This window comes from Cygnus olor, chromosome 7, assembly GCF_009769625.2.
Source record: "Cygnus olor isolate bCygOlo1 chromosome 7, bCygOlo1.pri.v2, whole genome shotgun sequence".
In the NCBI taxonomy this organism is placed as follows: Eukaryota; Metazoa; Chordata; class Aves; order Anseriformes; family Anatidae; genus Cygnus; species Cygnus olor.
In genome coordinates, this window is record NC_049175.1 from 27,194,118 (window position 1) to 27,208,532 (window position 14,415).

Consider the following 14,415-nt stretch of genomic DNA (forward strand, 5'->3'; position numbering starts at 1 on the left):
TGCTACTCTGCTCTAATTGTGGAAATATGCGGTATATTCTAAATACTGCCTTGCCTTACAATCTGCATAGTTCGGGTAGTCTAAGCACAGGGTAGTTCTCTGTATAGCATCATCAGTAAGATTAAATTGAAAAGCTTTTAGTGTTCATTTTCCTCTGTGTTACTGAGAGTAATAAAACTAAAAAAAAATAGCTTTCGAGTAGTCTTCTAAATCTCAGTACAGACTTCAGCATATCAGCCGATGTTTTATTTTGCTATCTAATTAAGGCAGTGACTAGAAAAATGTTTTTTTGATGTACTATTTGTCATTAAGCCAACCTGCTTTTTTTATACTTTACGTTTAGATCTTCAGCATCAACTAAAAAGGAAGGGAGTGCTCATGTGTTTGTAACTTTAGAGAAGGTGAGCTAAGACCAGAGGCCCTTTTTGGTAGCTTGAGGGTAGCAGTCACTTAGTGCTTCAGGCAGCTCTGAACTAAAACTGGTGAGTCTTGGAAATGTCGAACATCGAGTGTCTTTGATGCTCTCCTTGATGTTCATCCCCCCCCCATAGAGTATCTACGTTGTGGGTTGCGTGAGCAATGAAGGGTCTGGTGGAGGCTGAGGGAGCAGCATGCTGGCAATGGAAGGGGTTTTCTGTAATTCCCAGGGACTCTGTAATCCTTATTCCATCTATTACACTCACAATACAGGTCTGGGTTTTGTGTTTTAGGCCTTCTCTGAAGGCTAAAGTTGATACCGTAACTGAAAAGAACAGGGAGCGTTCCCTTCCCCAGCTGTGAGCTGGAACTGTCGTAACTCCTTAAAGAAGGCCATGCTTGGTGTTTTGCGTGGAGATGTCTTCCCTGGCCCCGTGGGCCTCCGGGGATGCCAGAGCCATATCCCTTCCTCCTTTCTGAGAAGCATGGAGCATTTTTTTCCATGATCTGTTTAGTTCAAACTGGGGCATTCCAAAATTTCCAATCTTGCCATTCTAAGAGTGGATTCCTTGAATACCGGTGTAATAATCCCTCTGCCATAGATCGTCAACAACCTCCTACACAAGCAAATTCTTCTAACATCTCTGTCTGAAGTTAAGGCATTAAGGCATACCATCCAAACTTCTTGAGTTTACTTGTCTGGCGCACTAAAAACATCAAGCTTTGTCTTTCACGGGTTTTGTTTGTTTTGTTTTTTCCTTCTGAAAATAATTTGGGCTCTTTGTAGCACATTTTGTTTTTGTTCTGTTTTTATGACTTGTTCCACTTGCTTTCCTTCAGCTGCAGTGGAGAGAATTAAATTCAGTTGTAGCCCTGATTAAAATCTTCACTTAATTGAGTTGCAAATTTGTGATGACAGATATTTGTCAGGGTGCTGATGATTAGTACCTCTTTGCATTCCTGGTACCTTTCTGAATTCTGATGATACTCTCTGGTTTTATCACTGCTTATGTTCATTTCTTCCCTTTTTCTCTCTTCCCTGCATGAAGCTCAGCACAGGGCGTTAATCGCTTTTTCCGTGATAGAGTGACTTGTTAATTAGCTGTCAAGAAAATCTAGTCCCTTTGTGAGGCCTGTCTTGCACTTCCCTTGGAGTGTCTCTGATGCTTGCTATCATCACACAGAGTCTGAAGGCCAGTAGATCTCTAGTACTGGAAGTGCCATTGCACATTCCCGTATGCTTTTTTTTGGCTTCCTTCAGGGATGATTTGTAGTGGTGATAAGCTTTACTGAAATAACTGTGAACTGAGAAGTTGTAGAGGAAGTCTACTCATTAGACTTAACATAGGAGGTACTGTATAGGGTGCAAGGGGTATACTACCATTAGTGCTTTTTTCATCCACTGTTCAAGTAACAACCCAGGTTTTCATGGCAAAGCTCCTCACTGGCACTGCCTGCCTTGCTGTTGGGGAATGCTGCAGGACTGAGTCTTTTTACTGATAATACAGTTGAGGTTTGGGGTTTCTGGTTGAGAGAGGTATATTTTGGTGAAATCCAACGAAGGAGTAGAAATTGTATTTAAAAAAAAAAATCATTAGGCAAAGATGCTCAATAATACAACATAAGTTCTCTCTCTAACCTTCTAGAAGTGTATTCATGTATACCTCTCAGTTGCTGAGCTTTAGTAAAGAAATCTCATGGCCCTGATAGTGATTGTACACCACTTCTGTATCCTATTATGTCATCTATTTTGTATGCTGAGAGCTGAGAGTGGAAAAGATGGAAACATGGTTAGATTGTCAGTTGTTTCCAATGAAGAAATCTCTGTTTGGTGGAACTGTTTGCATTCCTGTGGTCAGTGGTATAAGGAAATACCATGTTATGAAAAATTCCCAATTGTTTCCTTAAGGGCTCTTTTAGAGTTGCACAATCTTTTGATGGTTTTGTTTGTTATTAAAAAAAAAAAAAAAAAAAAGAAAGAAAGAAAAAGTTGCCAGCTCTTCAGTTCAGAACTCAAAATTCTCTTAAATATTTACTAGGGCTTTGCTTTCTACACTCAAGGTTTGGATTCAAACCAGAAGTGTATTTTCTTAATATGCGCTGATCAACCATTATAATGTGAGTAGTTGAAGATTATATTTTCATTCCAGAGAGCGTTTCTTTGGGATATCCCATCAGTTCCTTGACTATCCATCATTGTGATTACTCATACTTTCTGGATGCAGCTCTAAAACATTACTTCTTTCTCTGAGTGAGCGGGGGAAAGCTCTCAAATAACCAAGTGGCTTTCACTTTAATGCTCGAGAAGAGAAATGGCATCTTTGACACACAAATCCATTTGTCTTGCAGGCTGAAGGCTTCTAACATTTAATTTGTACTTGTGTTTTCAATATCCTGTTAGGATTTGTGTAATATGTCTAACTTTTGACATATGCATTCATTCAGATGTATTCCAAATTTCTGAAGCTGCTCATGTTCAATATTTGTCTTACCGCTGTCATATCTTGAGTTAAAATCAATCTCTCTTCCTAGCCCATTCATCCAAGAATGTCTTCATTTTCCCTGAATTGAGAGCTGGCTTTGAGATGATGTTTACTGTGTGACTCTTAGTCCTTTTTCAGATTTTTTTTTTCCCCCATTCTTGATATGATCTACATCGTTTGGTATTAGATGTGCAATTTCACTTTGGCTGTAGAGGCATTTAATTAATGTTTATTCTAGTGAAGAAAGCTTCATGCATGTCCTAAGCAGTGCTAAGCTCGGCAAAGCCAACTGCTGGTCAGTGCCTACACCAGAGGATTTCTCAGCCGTGCTGGAGGAGTGGTAGGGTGGGATGAGAAGACCCCGATCGATTAAGCAGAGTGAATTAGGACATGACACCAATGTTGTGGTAGTCCTACAGTTGTTGAGGGTTTTCTTTGTTTATGGGAATTTTAGACTGGGGAGAGGGGAAGAGATTATGAAAATGCGTGCAGCGCTACTGAGGAGCAGGGATGTGAAGGAGAAGAAGAAAGGGCTGGTAGCAAAGAGCTGGTGACAAGCAGCAGGAAAAGCATCTGCTCAGGGGCCTGTGACGTTTCTAGCGTAATGGCTCCTCGCTCCAGCTGCCTTCCTCCCTGCTCCCCTCTTCTGACCGCTGTAGGGTCTCTGGCCTCCAAGGTGGGGGCGCAGCCTGGCCACTGCTTGCCAGGGCTCACACTGGCCCCGTGGTGGGTGCTGTGGGCTCCAGGGCGCTAAAACATGCTGACCACCACCGTAAGGGCCACTGGGCCCTGGGCTGGTGGAGCTGAGGAGGGCACTGGGGTCTAACAGAGCAGCTGCCAGCCTGCAACGTGACATCTCCTCTCGCGGGTGACAGCTACGCTTAAAATAACCGATCAGGAGCTCGCATAGAAATAGCATTCCCTTATCTCCTGCAGCATGAAGTAGGTGAAAAATAAACCGTACTCATGCCAAGAATAAATGGCCACGTTCAAGTGTCTAAATTCCTGCTGCTGTGGAGTGCTCCGGCTGTAACATGGTGCTTTTTGGTGCCAGCCCGTGTCCCCTGCCCTCCCCACCCACTGCCATGGGTCGCCCGGTGAGGAGCAAACGTGCCCCAGGCCTGCCCCCAGCTCGTGCCTCTGCTGGCCTTGAAGGCAGGGGAACTCCGGTGGTGGCTGCTTACCTGGGGTAATGCTGAGTGCCAGCACGTCCTTCGTTCCCGAGTCCAAGCTGGCTGAAAACAATGCCAGATTTTTTTTTTTGCAATGTTTATTTTCAAGTGAGCAAGGAACTGGCTTTCTCTAACACAGTAATTTAGGGAAAGTAGACTGTGAATATCTTGTGACAGCAGTGTCATACATTAGTTTTGTATCGTTATACTTTCTTTTCGTGCACATTGTTTTTTTTGGAAGTCAGTGCTTTGCAGCTAAAACCAAGACAGCACTGAACAATCCAGACTTCAGTAATGGAGGAAGGGCTGACCAGCCTGCTGAAGTGTTGAAACTGTTAAAGTACTTGTACATACTCAGAAGACCAAACCTGTAATGCCTGAGGATACTGTGTTCAAGTCCTGGAGGAGTAACAAGGCAAAGCTGGTGATAGTTAAATTTGTTTCAATTGAATAAATACAAATGGTTAGCTGGTTAGAAAGAAGCACCGTCTATGCCTGCTGGTAGACTGAGTTCAATGTCACAAGTCATAAAATGTCAAATATGCAATGTGTCAATCTTTTTAATTAAAAATAAATAAATAAAAGCACGTGTTTTGTATGCATGTATGAAATCAAGGAGCCTGGCCCCTGTCCACCAGGAAATAATTGCTTTTCCTTAGAGGAGTGGTTAAGGGAAAAGGGAAGGTGATGGAAATAGATTTTGTTGGGTTTGACTGGAGACAGTTTATGCTCAAAGACTGAGAAGACAAAAGATGATAGAAGCAAACAATTGCTATTTTATTTACTCGTTTTACTTTCATGTTAAAAGATGAAGGAGAGGGGAAAGCCCATAGCTGCTCGGTGGTGGGAAGGGGTTGGGGAAAGGCGGTGGTTCCCGCGTGAACTTTGCACGCCAGCAGCTATGAAGCTGCCGGCCTTCAAAGAGAGGAATTGTGTTCCCGATTGTGCTCCCCTTTCTCCTGCTCCCCACCCTGGTCAGGGTCTGCCCACCCGGCAGCACAGCAGGCATTTGACTGCTCTGAAGTTCAGCTTCTGCTGGCCTAGGAGAGGCATTATGGAATATGGGGGTTATTTTACAAAATTCAGCAGGTAGCTGGGTTTTGTTTCTGTTTGTAGCCTGCTGTGCATGAGGTACATGGCTGGGTTCCCCACCCAGGCGCTCTTAAATGAGACTTCCCTGTGCTGAGATTTATTATTTTAATGAAGAATGCGTTGTATGGTATCAAAGTAAAACATAATTAAATTAAATATTCTGAAAAAGAGTTCAAGAAACCTAATGTTGTGTTAATGATTTGTAAAGTTTTAAGTGTACAGCATATTCCAGTAACACTGCAAAGCCTACCACAAGTCATTAATCTTTCTTCTGCTTTACAGGTCAGCTGCATTAATAGAGCAAGGAGAGCTGTGGAAAAAAATCGAGGTACCCAAAACATTTTATTACGTGGATTTTTGGCTGTGTTCTTGCTGGTCATTTAGTGTAATGATTTTAATTGGGGGGTGGGGGATAACTGAATTAGAGAACTGCCACTTTAAAGTGGCTTTATTGAAGCAATTGTGGTTTTTATCTGTGCTTTTTAATCTCACTAAGGTTGTGTAAAATACTTTTGTGGGGAGAAGCTGTGCATTAGCTTTGGGATGAGTGCTGGAGCCTGCACAGCACTGCCTAACCCTTGCTTTAAGGGTGCACAGAGCTTCCCATGTGCATGCGCAGTGAGGTGGCCTCCAGCTGGGTGCTTCCCACTGGTCGGACTATCCCAGCTGAGCAAAGGCAGTGCTTGCAGCTTGGCCCCTCGTCACGGTAATTAACAAAATTCAGCACGTTATTTAACTGTTACTTGTACGATTCCTAAAGCTGCAAAAGGAGGAGTATGAAGTCTGCAAAAGCTGAGCAGTAGCTGATATTTTACAAGTTAGGAACTCTTCAGTTTTTATACCTTTTCCAGACACTTCTATTTTGACTTACAAGTGTTACTGTGGTATGGCTAGGATATACAATATTGTGTTCCTCGCTTTCGTAGTAATAGGCAGCAAACATTCTCACAATGCTTTATAGATTTCCTTTTTTTTTTTAGTTGGAGAAAGCTTATCTCCTTTATTTGTCATGATTTTGGGGAGAGAGGGGAGCAGATAAGTAGATGGAGCCACAGCAGATGTTAGTTATTGAATTTCATCTTCCTAAATAAATTCATGTGCATAAAGAACAAACTGGAGAGGAAAGAGTACAACAAAGTTATTTGTGCCCATTGATTATATGTTTAGTTGGAACATAAGTTCTCCGACATTAACTAAGAGCTTACTGCATACTTCCATGCTCTTCAAACTGAATAGTGCTGAGATACAAAGCTGCCTTCTTCCCGTAAGAATACATGAAATTGCTACTTATGAGTGCTGTTGTAGTGAGCTCTGCAGCTTTCTGCCCTGTGCAGGAGTTTATGCTAGGTTAATGTATTTTTAGCTGTGTAGGTTGTTCATGCGCCACATACAAAAGCAGTCTGATACAGACAAGAATACAGTTCGTACAGAAGTAATCTCTCAAATTTCTACTTCTAATACAGCTTTTAGAGAATGATTACATCAAGCGTTTGTTTTGGCTTTGTGATTGGGGAAAAAAAATAACGTGTGTTTTCCTTTTGAGTGGTGTCTGCAGAGGGTGGGAAGCTGAGAGAAGGGCAGAGCAGCCTACAGTGCTGGTAAAAATGAAAGGTGTCCAGTTCTTGGCCTGCCAGTGGGTAATTACACTTACATGGCAGGCGGCGCAAAATTGCTCTGCTTAGAGCTCTCTGCTCTGCACAGAACTGGCAACACAGAGAAATCCTGTCCCAGAGCAGCGAAGCAGTGGCATCGTCATCAGCGTGTTCATTGGGGGTGCCTTTTATTTCAAGAAATGGAGTGACTCCTTAGCCCCTCAGCTTTGCTCTCTTCCACCTTTTAAGCGAGGCCTTCTGTGGTACCTGGGGTGTTCAAAGCGCCAGCGGTTCCCAGGGGCTCAGCAGGCTGTCTGTCTGTCTGTGCTGTAGGTGCTGTGCTCCCCAGCGCAGGCGCCCCCAGGCTCCCGGTAAGACAGGAGCTGGCAGAAAGCACGGGAAGGAATTTGTGTGCAACTGGAAAAGAGATACAGGCGAGCCTCAGACGTTTTTATCTGGCGTCTCCATGCTGAAGGAGAGGTTTCTATCTCCTTGCCCAATTTAGACGAGATTTTATTCCAGACGTCGTCTTGCCCCTCACTGTGCAAAACCTGTCAGATCCTTTTCCTGACACTTTCTCCTCCGTCAGTCTCTCTAAAAGACTTCAAAAGAGATTTTCCCTATTGCAAAAGGAACCAGACGTGGCCTTTCTTTACTAGCCCTGCATTCGAAGCATTGATAAGTAACATGTGGCTGGCTCCAGGCTGCAGACTTTCCCAGCAGTTTAAGGAAACACTGCTAATCGCTTGGTTTTAAAGGAAGCTATAGGATCCTTCTCCCTTCTCTGCTGTTGCTCATTTGTGTAATATATCCCAGGAGCTATTATTCCCTTCTGTCTGAAGCTGTCAGGATTCACCACTGTTTCTCTGATTGCTGAAAAATAACAAATATTTTTCATTTTTCCATGTGGGATGAGATTCTTTATTGATAACCTGTGTCACAGCACGTAAGCTTTGATTTTTTCCATAATGCCTTTTGGATCGTCACTGTTTGGAGCATTTATTTCAGGAGTGCCCTAGCAGAAAGAAAAATATTATTTTTAAAACTAGAGACTGAGCAAGAGGAGCTTGGAATCCAAATGCACTGTCTTCAGTAATTGTTTAAACCTGTCGTGCTGTTTGGCAAAGGTCTGAACCAAGCGGTCCTTCCATAAAATGGAGCTGGGGCTGCTGCTTCAAAGAGAGGGGATGCCTGAGGACAGCCTCTGATCCTTTTAATAAGAGCAGGGCTCACTTGAAAGGCAAGGCGGCAGGTGCAGGAAGAATGTAACCTGGGGGGCTTACGGGTTTGCTCAATAACTCCAGGCTGGTGCACCGCCTTGTAACAGTAGGAGAACACAGCAAAGCTACAGCTTCTTATTTGCTGCTTTGTCTGGGGATCGAGCTAAAAGCAAATGGTACAAAAATACAGTCAGATGGAAGATGAATGTAAATCTGTGTTCAAATTTCTTGCCTAAATTGCTTAAAAAAAAAAAAAGAAAGGTCAGCCCGGCCCTGAAGTACAGAGAGGCCCTGAAGTACAGAGCATTCCTCCATTCCCCAGAAGCATTTAACCTGGTTAGATAAAAGAGGAAGTTGATCCTCAGCTTTTGGGCCAGCTGTGTCCCCTCACCTCTGCCTGCATGGTCCGTGTGAGGAGGTGCAGATGCTTGTGAAAATGTGGGGGTTTTTATGCTTTTTGAGTAGGCAATGTCTCTCTCATATGAAGCGTGTTTCTAGGCCCTAATTGGCATTGCTAGTTTTGCTAGAAATTAAAGCTCTAAAATCGCCTTACACCTAGCACTGAGGAAGAGGTCAATGCAGGGCAGGCTAGGGCAGCTACCAAAATATTTTTGTTTATTACCGAAGTTGGAGCTGATCAATTTTTTTTTGTCTCTAACCTCCGTAAGTGTCAGTCTGTCGTGTCCCAGTTTCACTCACACGGTCCGGGCCCAGTCTGCAGGGTGACCGTGACGGTGCGGGTGAAGGTCGTGCCTCTAACCCGGCCTCTGTGGGCTTTGTGCTGTTGAGCCCTGGGCCTTCAGAGCCCACACAGGGACTAGATGTTGCTTGTGGGGTTATTTTAAGCATGCACGTGAGTGCTTTTTTTCACCCAACACATCTTTCGACACGTCTGTCTCTTACATTGCAAAGAGTAGATCTCCATTTTCCTACCAGCCCTCACTCTTCCATGCCAGCGATTGTGATGACCATTGACTCAAAATCCATTTAACCTCACCCCTTTCCAGGCTCAAGCAATGGAAACTGCTTAGTAAGTGTTTACTCCTGGATATGTGCCATTTCAGGCCAACGTGAAAAGCTTGATCACCACATTCTATCAGTTCCCAGCCATATTGTAGGATCTCAGAGGCTCCTCCTGCTCAACGTGACTTGTCCCTGCTGAGCACTGTGCACAGGGTGAGCCTCCCTGGTTTGGGCAGTTTTGTCATCTGGGCTATTTCCCAGGTAGGGCTCTTCAAACAGCAGTGACTCAATACTCATATCTGCATGAATAATAGAAGCAGGATATGGGATACAAGTGTAGTTCTGCCTTAAATGACCCTTCCCAATAAATATTTGTGAAAATAAGTTAGTCTTGCAGTCCGTTAACAAAAACAAAACTAAACACACAGTTGGGCTTGCGCACATAACATAAAATAATGTTGTAATCTGATGTCTTATTCTCTGCCATGGATCAATTTGAAAGTTTTTTTCCTTAGCATGAGAGGTTTCAGAGCAGGAAAGTCTTTGAGTTAACCTTCTCACTAAATATTTGTAGTTGCTGACAGTAATATTTGTTCATACTGTGTCTGCAGTCTGCATTTTTTTCCACTTAGAATGGAAAAAGATCTGTAGGCAGTGTGAAGACAACTGTATTTTCTGTACTTCTCTGGAACTGGAGTTCCTCACTTGTTGGACTGCTTTCCCGTTCAGCTGAAGAAACGTTTTGGAGCTCGGTCCCTGTTGCTTGGCTGGTGGCAGCCACGTGCTGTGCTGGACGTGGTGATGGTGCTGTACCTCCTCCACCTCTCCAGCCCTCCCCGCTGGTGGCAGCGCTCGCGCTGAACTCAGCTGTTCCCTCTGACCGCTTGCATCAAAGCACTGGAGCTCTGCCCAGATACTCGTAAACAAATGAAACGCGGTGTGGGATATATATTGTGCAAGCTAAAGTAATCAAAGAGAATATAAAAAAGACAAAGGGAGATCCTGTTCAACAGTTCTGCAGTTGTTGCCTTTCTCATGAAAAAGCACTTCTTTTGTATGTAGTTCCTGTTGCTTTATTACACTTATGAAAGGGTTGTGTGGTTTAGGTTTTTGAGAAACATCAATTTCAACAGGGATTGCCATTTAAAAAATAGGACCTGGTTCTTTCTTCAGCACAAAGCTGAAGATTTTCTGTCTTAAGAGATCCAATGTCGAAGTTGGCAAGACTTGGCTAAACTTAACCCCCTCTCACCGCGATGGAAAACTGTAAGAGAAGAGCTTTAACAGTGGAGGCTGAGGAAGCTTTTAAAGTACAAGAGGAGAAAGCATCATCCCAGGGTACTTGCAGGATTGATTGCTGCTGTGTCTGTGATCCATGGTTGTGAGGAAGACAACCAAATTCATTCAGCTTTCTAAAGTCTTAGCTGATCTAGGGTTTGTGCAGGAATTCTGTAGATAGTGTTCCTGTTGTGGAATTAGGAAAAAGGACACTGTATCTTTCAAAGGCATTATTTTCAATAAGTTAAAATCCTGAACCATGGGCACTGCCCTTTTTTTTCCACGAGTACCTGGAAGGTGTTGAAGAGCGCTGGATGGCTCACCGCTCTTTTCCCCTTCCCTTTCCTCTGCCCCTATCTTGGAAACAGTTTTCTGGCAGCTGATAAGTTTCTATATCTCATTCCCTGTCAAATTCCTTGGGCCGTGCGATAAAGCAGTTTCATGCTAGGTGGGAAGAGGAAGAGGACAGCATGAATGGAAAGTCTCCGATTGCACTGGGATCGGGGAAGCTTGGCTGTCATTTCCAGAGGGAATTGCAGGGAGGGAATGCAGCCGAGCAGTGGGAGGGAAGCAGTGGAGCTCTGGATTACACCAGACGACAACAAAAAAAACAATCTTGAACAAACTTGTTCGTTTTCAGCTTTTTCAGTTGACAAGAGCAGGCTGTTGAAAGCTAGTAGTACAGACTGTTATCTTATCCTGTTAATGATGAATTAATGAAGACCAGCTCTGGAAAATTAAGTTGATATAATTACTAGCTTGTGACATGCTGATCAGATTTTCAGCTATTTCTATGTGATGCTGGAATTAAAGCTGAAAATTTTCATTCAGCATTGCAGACTGGCATACATTAAATCAATAGGCTTATAACTACTAAAGGACAGATCTAGTTTAAAATTAAATACTGTTTCCAATAGGCAAAATCATTCCATTTTGCTAGCATTAAAACTATTAATGAAATTTAAATGTGTCACCCTATCTCAGCTGCACCATACTTACTTTTTAAAATGCTCCTTAGTTCAGGAGCAAGCCTGTACTTGATGACTTAAAAATACCATATCTTTATGAGCATAAAAAAATGTTCCTAGATATGTATCGGCTCATCACTGTGACTTACAATGGGGTTGTTTTTCAGCAACCCAGTCTGGTTTGGCTTTATTCATAAGCTGAGTGGAATGAATGAAGAATGAGTGTTTAAAAGTTGAACTTTTTCCAAAATAATTATAAGCCTTAAAACTTCCATCCACTCGATACTGCTTTAATAATTTCAACAACAGCCTGTCTTTTTAGGATTATTCTTTTCCCGTTGTGCATTGGACTGTATATAGTAATGCTGACCTTCTTAGCAAATGTTGATATTTAGAAAGTCAGTTTAATAAACACTCTGCTTTTTGTTGCGCCTCAGCTGAAGCTGGATTTACTTCCTAACAGTTCAGTTGTAACAACAGGAGGGCTCTGTCATTCTGCTAACGAGCAGTCACTCTTCACAGAGAACATCTTGCATTTAACTTTGTTAAATGTGGACCGAGTTTTAAGACTTGGTTTAGCGTATACCCTGGCGTATCAGGGTAGAACAGTGCCAGTCAAGTGGTTTGCAGCTGAGGCTCTCTTAATTCTGCTCCTAAAGGGCCTGTGCTGGTAGCTGAGTTTTTTTCCAAAGCTGTAGCCTCTGCTTGTTATCTGCACAGGGTGCTAGGAAATGTGATTTGTCTTGTATTATCTTTAAGCTGATGAGAGTCTTGGTGAAGAGGGGATGGGGGGAAAAATATCTCTGATGTAGGGTGAGTGCAAGTGCGTTTATTTTGTGCTCAGTCTGTGTTTGGGAATCATTTTCAGTGGTCAACAGTTGCTGCTATTGCCTGGTGTCAAACCTCCGTATGGAGAAGTAAGCACAGGGTTACACATCAACCCATTCAGATTGAGGTTTATCTATATGGCTGTTTGGAATTAACTGTAATTAGAACTTTTGATTTTAAGTAAAACTTATCCATGCTTCTGAATTAATGTTAGCATAAAATTGATGAATTGTGATTGCTGTATCAAATCTGTTTATTCTGAACTTATGTCTGTCTTTAACTGTAAGGATGTCATTATACTTGATGTAGACTGTAAATTACAATTGAGTTAGTTCTTCTAAGCTAAAGCAGTCCAAGACCCCAAATGTAATTACTGAGCAGCAAAACAAACCCCTTTGTTTACATTGCTTGCATTCTTTGAATGTGATCCTTAAAATTTAAAAAAAAAAAAAAAAAAGTATAAAAAATAGTAAAAATCACAAGAGTTACAAGCCTGGTAATAACATAGTGAATAAATTACCTTGATATTAGGAGCACGAGCATGCTTCTGTGAAGGGGCAGAAGGAAGTAAGTTTATGAATGCTCTCAAAGGAAGAAGCCTGTTGATACCAGTCTCAAGCTTGCAGGAGGAAGTAGCTTCAGAAAATATCAGTGTTGCTTTCAGTACGTTGGTAACTGGACTCTAGTATAGCAAATTCCATCGGCAGTTCCCATGTCAGCCTCCCGCCTCTGCTAGTTGAAGCCTTTTCAAGACATTTCCATGCCTGACGCAAACACTGGTGTGCCCATTACAGGCTTTCCAGGGTAAAACCCAAGATCAAGAGTTGGTAAGATGTGAGGTGAAGATTTTTTTCTAATTGTGCATAGCTTTGAGACTTTCACTGCATGAGTACGATAGGGCCCTGTAGTTAATTAGAACATTGCAAGCACTTTGTGGATAGACCTATCAATATGAACAGGTGAATGCAATGCTAATATTTTAAGTAGACAGAAGTAATCTGTGGGAGAAATAAGGCCGGAAATTCTATACTTTCAGCTTATCAGTGTTGTTTTTAATTTTATTTCTTTAACATGCCATTTCCAGTAAGCTTTTAAAGTCAATACTTACTTCCTGTGGCTTTTTTAGGACTATAAACTGTACATTGAGGTATCTTCATGAATTTATTTGATCATGATCTTGGTAGTTCTTGTAAAAATGACCTTCTCGTCTTTGAAGTGAGTACAACAGCAATTGTTCATCCAGTACAGCAAGGCAGAGAAAAACATTTAATATGTCCTTTTTGTCGGTGGTAGTTTCATCCTTCAGTGATCACATTTAAATTCCACATCTGATAATTAGTTTACTTATCCCTAAACAATTGGATTACTGCAAAAACACCTTCATCAGGGTATCTTGCTTAGTCCCTGGCCATTGGGGTTGAGCTCATAATTTACAGAAGCACAGCTGGAATTGTGCAATGATGATCACTTTAAATTAATACTTGCAATCAGTATGGCAAGGGTAAAGAGGTGCTGAACTGAAGTGGAGCTTTGAAAATTGGATAGCTCCAGTAGTAGACAGGTTTAGTTATTTCTTGCAAAGACACTCAAACAGTGGCTGAAGTGGCTCCCTGTACACTTGTGTTCCTTACCATGTACATGCCAGTGCTTCTGCTTTCCATGTAAGCAGTTGCAATTAAGATACGTAATCGGGACAAATAATTAAATTAGAAGCAGGGTAACTGGCAAGTCACAGCCAAATTAAAGACAAGTCAGGCTGCAGAGGGTGAGTTGGTTATCAGGTGTACTTGGGAGAAGGAAGACGTGTGGCTGCTATGATCCTAGACCTCAGGAGGCAACTCTTCAGATCTTTTTGAAGGTCTGGGAAGGAGCCAGGGACGAGCAGTACGGGTAGGACAGAGTTTCAAAAGCCAAATGTATACTGACAGGAGGCAGGAGCCCTTGGGGAAGTGGTCTGAGGTGTTCCCAGGATCGTGTATGAACTATTGCTGAGGCAGAGACAACTTTGGTGTGTGGTTGTGAAAAAGCATGGAGAAAAGAGGCTTTTGTTCAATTATGAATAGGAGGAAAAACGTTTTCAATCGAAAGATCTGAAAAGGAAGGACGACTTCATGCAAAACCAACAGGGAACCAACAAAAAGTACTTGACGTTTTAGAAGCTCATGGACAAGTTTTCAAACTTAAGGGGGAGAGGAAGTCAGCTGTTGGTAAAGACAGCTTGGCATGTCCTGCCTTCTAGGAGTAAAATTGGGAATAATCCTCCAACAATAAAGGTACAGATTAGCAAAAATCAGCTCAGATGGGATAAAGAGTAAGCGAGATGAAGGGAATAGAAGAGTCTGCAGACAGACCAAATATATGCCTGCTCCCACCTGAAGGTTTTACAAAATGCCAGCGGGAAG

The 14,415-nt window shown here is 42.5% G+C and overlaps 1 protein-coding gene across 9 annotated transcripts in view; it reads left to right on the plus strand.

Moving 5' to 3' along the window:
• The window catches only part of ADD3 (adducin 3), a 99,481-nt gene that overhangs the window by 29,535 nt on the left and 55,531 nt on the right, over positions 1-14,415 (plus strand). For 7 of the 9 annotated variants that reach the window (XM_040563284.1, XM_040563270.1, XM_040563275.1 and 4 more), the window contains exon 2: positions 5,447-5,492. The exons of the other annotated variants lie outside the window; for them this stretch is intronic. The gene's annotated coding sequence lies outside the window, so the exon portion shown is untranslated. The remainder of the gene's footprint in view (positions 1-5,446; positions 5,493-14,415) is intronic. 9 annotated transcript variants of the gene reach the window in all.